The sequence below is a fragment of the Herpailurus yagouaroundi genome, unplaced genomic scaffold, assembly GCF_014898765.1.
Source record: "Herpailurus yagouaroundi ecotype Mexico unplaced genomic scaffold, PumYag 211, whole genome shotgun sequence".
NCBI lineage: Eukaryota > Metazoa > Chordata > Mammalia > Carnivora > Felidae > Herpailurus > Herpailurus yagouaroundi.
Window position 1 is genome coordinate 1,356,572 of NW_024412442.1, and position 6,338 is coordinate 1,362,909.

Below are 6,338 nucleotides of genomic sequence, written 5' to 3' on the forward strand. Positions count from 1 at the left end.
GCTTAACCAGGAAATAACTATAACTTGAATTTTTAAGAGACGTACAAAATGATGCCTCCGCTTTTGATTATCCGCCAATGTACTGTTACAAAATGTGAGGATTTCTTCGGCATATTAAGTCAGTGGGAATAACAGTGCACCTGGGAATGTACTAAAACCAAGACAGCAGGAGAGCATGATTACCTCACTGGAGCTTGATTGGATTTTCACTGGTGGGCCCTTCTTGACGGAGAGAGCTGAGATCCTACGGCTACGAAACACATTAACCCAGCTATAATATGCCACGATACAAATAGAAGGGATTTTTTTTCTGAGATGGGGGGGAGTAATTTTTTAAAGATAGAGATAAATTCTGAGGGACACTATCTTATTTTATTTTCCATTTTATTTTACTTCAAAGTTTATTTATTTTGAGAAAGAGGGAGAGCAAGTAGGGGAGAGGCAGCGAGAGGGAGAGAGAGAATCCCAAACAGGCTCCATGCCGTCAATGCAAAGCCCAATGTGGGGCTCAAAACCACGAATCATGAGATCGTGACCTGAGCTGAAACCAGGAGTCAGATGCTTAACCGACTGAGGCACCCAGGCGTCCCTGAGGGATGTTATTTTAAATATAAGACCATTAAAATCACCTTGACTTTATATAAAATGTATTTCTCTTAAAAATGAAAACATTTATGTCTAGATCCTTTAGAGACATCCATTCGTTACGTGGAATATCTCACCTGCTTTGTTTTTGTCCTTGTTAATTCTTCATTTTTGTTGTTGTTTTTGCATCCAATGGAGGGTTTACATTCCAAAAAATTGGTTTAGTGGTATGTTTGAAGGCCAGTTGTCATAATTATAGTAAATAATAGGATACTTTTAATTGTCAGGAGAAAATTAGTGTACGTCTTTGTAAATCAAGGACCGTCAAACACATGACAATTGCATTCGTGTTTGTGTGTGTGTTTCTACATCACGTACACTCATAGAAAAATTAAAAATGTTTTTGTACGTCTTAATACCCAGCAACTTTGTATGGTATAAGCGTAGCACGAACAAAGGCAAGTATCCCCATATAGGATAACACTGAATACTCAGCCCAGACAGGCTTTCAGATACAGCAGAGCAAGGAGACTCAAACCTTGTTGAACGATTCACAGAGAGGCTTGCTTCCCTAATTTTGCTGTATTTGGACACTAGCCTTCATGATGACATGGTGACATGGTGCTGTCATCTACGCATGACGGTTCTTGAAATGATTCCTCAATTTGGGATTTTGAGAATACGTGAAAATAATTTCTGGAGATTGTGCTGACGATAATATATCATTAAGAGCTTAACCTAGTCAGGGCACTGGGGTGGTTCGGTCAGTTAAGCATCCCACACTTGGTTTCCGCTCAGGTCATGATTGCCCACTTTGTGAGCTGGAGCCCCAAGTTGGGGTCTGTGCTGACAGCGTGGAACCCGTTTGGGATTCTCTCTCACCCTCTCTCTCTCTCTGCCCCTCCCCCACTCGCGCTCTCTCTGTCTCTCAAAAATAAATAAATAAACAACAATACAAAAAATCATAACCTGGTTTACACTGACCCACAAAGGATATGGAGCAAATTGTGGCATCAGTGTCCCATCCCTCCTGTCCAAGAATGTCGTGATGACCCTCAACCTGTTGACTGAGGAAACAGTCCCGATCTGATCTGGTATCATCGTCCTCCTCTTGGTACCCTCCCTTGTTGTATTCTATACCATCCTGGGCATCTGATTGTCTTTTCTGGGCTGTGCTTGGAGGCAGGATGTGACTGTTGCACTGCAGAATTTGGCTGGGTATTCACAGACACTGATGATTTGTCATACTTCAGAAGGAAAATATGAGAGGTTTAGGACAGTGTCTTTTGAAATTGATTTCCAAGCAAGAGTTTTCTTCCTTCTACGGACTTTTCAACACACTGGCAGCCTGCTTCCCTACGGATCTCAGGATGTCTGCAAGAAGCTTTAGTTCCCGGACCTTGAGCCATGTCTGTTCTCTCTGGTCTCCCCCGGCCAGGATCTCCTCTGCCCTCATCAGCATTCTTCACACTGCGGCCATGAAAGCCTTGTTTCAGAACCTTTTTGGTAGAAAAACTCACTTTTTGTCTGAAGACAGCACTGAAAGGGTTTGCTCATAAATATTATCACACAGGCGTTCATGTCAATATTGCAGAAGATACACGTATGAAAGTCTACAAAATAAAGAGAATAATATTATCTTTTAATGAAACGATGACTCTCAACCCTTAACTACTGAAGTCATTGTAGATTAGCAGCTAAGATGACCAAAGAAGGAATTAGGAATTTTCATCGCTTCATCCACCATCAGAGAGATAACAAATTAGACGCGGAGGGATCATCCTTAGGTGTTTAGCCGGGAATGTACAACTTTGGTGGCATCAGCTTCCTCAGTTTGTCGATACAAATTAGCCCCTAGAAAAGAAAGTGGAGTTATTTAACCTGGAGGTAGCATGAGGGAACCAGCAGACCATCTGAAATTTTAATAGCACATGCAAGATTGGGATTGGGTTTACACGTGAGTTACATCAAAAGCGTCCATATATCTATGCATATTTTTAAAGGTGTCTGTCATCAACAAATGTTTAAGGACCATTCTGACAGTTAGGTAGCCAATGACGTAGAGGAAGAATGAATGCAGAGAGAATCCTTCTGAAAACATATGTGACATGAGAAAGAAAACCAAGAAAATAGTTTAGTTACATGACAAAGGTAATCCATGTGAACAAGTAAAATAATCCAGCATCTGCTAAGTGTCTCATTAATTTAAAAAAATGTTTAATATTCATTTATTTTTGACAGAGAGAAAGAGACCAGAGCATGAGCAAGGGAGGGGCAGAGAGAGAGGGAGACACAGAATCTGAAGCAGGCTCCAGGCTCTGAGCAGTCAGCACAGAGCCCAAAGTGGAGCTCGAACTCACGGACCACGAGATCATGACCTGAGCTGAAGTCAAATGCTTAACCCACTGAGCCACCCAGGGGCCCCTCATTAACTTTTAAAATTCCAATTTGTCAGACACTGAATTTTCATCTGGTCAGTTAAAAATGAACTTTTAGGTCCAACAGCAGCAAAAAGGATGATGAACAACTACATAATATGGTTAGGAAGATAATATGAATAAATGAACCTAGAGCTGTGCTCAGGACACTACTTAGAACCTGCTATATTCACTATAAATATTAACTGCCATTATTACAAAAGAACAGGTTATGCTTTTCTATGAACGTGTTCAGAAAATAGAAAGATTATTTTTAAAATCTGTAACGTATAAATCCACTGTGCACCTGTTGCCTTGTACTATTTGACTGGGTCTTTGTAGACCTTGATCATTGGTCATACTTCTGAACCCAAATAGCACTTCAAAGGTTCCAATCTGGTTCAGAATCCCGATAACAACTCCAAGGTGTCCTTCTGATCACACCAGGAAGGACCATGTGAAGAGTATGAAAAGATAAACTTCAGACTTGGACGAATATTTGGAACCACGTATCCAACATAGGACTAGTATCTAGAATATATAAAGAACTTTCCAAACTCAATAGTAAAAACACCAGACACCAATCTCTGTCAGAAAATGAGCAATGGGCATGAATGAGTCTTTCACGTAGAAGCGTATATAGATGGAAAATGAGCCCGGGAAAGGATTGAAAGCGTAATTAGCTGCCAGGGCAGTGCAGATTGAAGCCACAAGGCTCTATCACTGCATACTCACCACAATGACTATTCTAAGCGATTGTGACAGCATAGAACTCAGGTGAGGATGCAGACGAACTGAATCACTCCCACGCTGCTGGTGGGAACCTAGCAGTGTGTCACTCAGGAAGATGGTTAGGTGGTTCCTTATAACCCGAAATGTGAATCCACCACATGGTCCAACAGTGGCCCTCCTGGGCGTTCATCTCAGAGAAATAAGACCGTGTGATCACATAAAACCCTGTGCGCAAATGTCAATAGCAGCTTTATTCATAATAACCTGAAACATGAAAACAATCCACAAAGGAAGATGTTTAAATAACCTGTGGCCCACCCATCCCTTGAAATACTTCTCAGCAATGAAAAGAAACTAATAATTGACACACACGAAAACCTGGATGAAACTCCTGAAAATTATGCTAAATGGAAAAAAATAAATAAAACAGAAAAAGAAAGACACAATCCCAAAAGTTACCTCATACGTGATTCTGTTTATATGACATTGTTGCGACGATCCTGTTTTGGGCTGAATTGCCTCACCCCCAAATTCTTATGCTGAAGCCCTAACCCTGAGTGCCTCCAGGACGTGACTGTATTTGGAGACAAGACCTTTAAAGAGATGACTTAAGGGCACCTGGGTGGCTCAGTCAGTTAAGCGTCTGACTTCAGGTCATGATCTTATTGTTCATGAGTTCAAGCCCTGTGTCGGGCTCTATGCTGACAGCTCAGAGCCTGGAGCCTCCTTCAGATTCTGTGTCTCCCTCTCTCTCTGCCCCTCCCCTGCTCACGCTCTGTCTCGCTCTCAAAAGTAAGTAAACATTAAAAGAAATTTTTTTAAAAGAGGTGAGTTAACATGAGGCCACTGGGTCAGGCCCTAATCAGATGTGGGTCCTTATGGGAAATGTGGACACACAAGGAGACCCTCAGAGTTCACACAAGGTCAGAGTGAGCCAACAGAGGCTTCCAGAAGATTCATACCTGCCAACTTCTGGATCTGGGACTTGTAGCCCCTCGTCATGAAGGAAGGGTCCTGGGCTTGACTATACCGTGCTTCATATGCTCACCCGTGTAGACACATGACGAGAGTATGTAGAGCTAAACACACACACACATACTGAATACAAGTAAAACTGGGCAAATCTTGATAAGATCCATAGTCTGAATTCATGGCATCATCTTGGCTGTAATATTATACTATGGTTTTGTAAGATGGTACATTTACAGGAAACTAAGTAAAAAACATACAGACTCTCCCTGTATCATTTTTATAACTGCATGTAAATTTAAAATTGTACTAATAATTTTTTTATTAAAAATGACTGTTGAAAAATAGGGACACTGCGTCTCTTTTTTAATGATTTATTATTATTTTTTATAAATTGTGCTGTTATTGTTTCGGGGATTTTTTTTTTTTTTTTGCCAGTTTATTTTGACAGATTATTCAAAGGTAGACAAAAACAAAATAGTCTTGATCTGAGGAAAGGAAAGTGTAGTAGGTTAAGCGTCCAATTTCGGCTCAGGTCATGATCTCATGGTTCATGAGATCAAGCCCCACGTCAGGCTCTCTGCTGTCAGCACAGAACCTGCTTGGGATTCTCTCTCTCTCTCTCTCTCTCTCTCTCTCTCTCTCTCTCTGTCAAAATAAATAAATAAATAAATAAATAAATAAATAAATTTTAAAAATGAAAGCTAATTCATCATTGAACTATCAATATAGTTTATTCTATTTACAAATTATGGGAGGAAAAGCCTTCTTTTACACTGTGGTTTGGCTCTCAACTAACAAATTCCAGTTTGGACATGTAACCTCACTGCCGACGTTTGTTGCCTCCTTTATTTAGAATCCTCTTGAATTTTCCATTGAGGTCTACACCCACAGGTGAAGGAGACATCACTCCACCATATCTGTATCAGGTGAGAGCCAGTCTCAAGTCAATCTGCCCAAACAGTCCACATCGTGATATCTGCGGGAGTCTTCCATTGTGATGTGGAAAAAAAATCACCTCAAAACTTAGTGGATTAAAAACCATAACCAAAACAAAAACTTAGTGGATTAAAACCAAGAGCGTGTATTTTAGCACCATTGGACCAGGAATCCCGGCTCAGCTGTTTCCCTGGTGCCCGGCCTCTCACAAAGTTGAAAGCAAGATGTCGTCTGAGGGGCGACTGGGTGGCTCAGTCGGTTAAATGTCCAACTTGGGCTCAGGTCATGATCTCACAGTCTGTGGGCTGGAGCTCCACGTTGGAGCCCCTCTGTGCTGACAGCTCAGAGCCTGGAGCCTGCTTCAGATTCTGTGTCTCCCTCTCTCTCTGGCCCTCCTCTACTCATTCTCTCTCTGTCTTTCAAAACTAAATAAACGTTAAAAAAATTAAAAAATAAAAGATGTTGTCCAAGGCTGCACCTGCCTGGAGCCGTCACCCATCGGTGTGGACAGACCTCAGGGCCTCAGTCGCCTCAGAGCCTGCTCTTCCTGGCTGGCCTGATGCAGGAGGCAGCCACATTAGGGGAGGGCCGCCTGACAAAGAACTGGGGGCCGGCCCTGGAAGCCGAGACCCTCGGTCTTACAACTACAAGGACCATAGTTCAGCCAACAGCCACATAAGCCGGGACAAGAATGTG

The 6,338-nt window shown here is 41.9% G+C and overlaps 1 long non-coding RNA gene across 1 annotated transcript; it reads right to left on the bottom strand.

Moving 5' to 3' along the window:
- Positions 1-2,206: 2,206 nt before the first annotated feature.
- Positions 2,207-3,646, bottom strand: LOC121016536 (uncharacterized). Its single transcript, XR_005784341.1, has 2 exons — positions 3,310-3,646; positions 2,207-2,439 (listed from the first exon to the last, which is right to left on the bottom strand). It is a non-coding gene; the product is annotated as an uncharacterized LOC121016536 (long non-coding RNA).
- Positions 3,647-6,338: the final 2,692 nt, after the last annotated feature.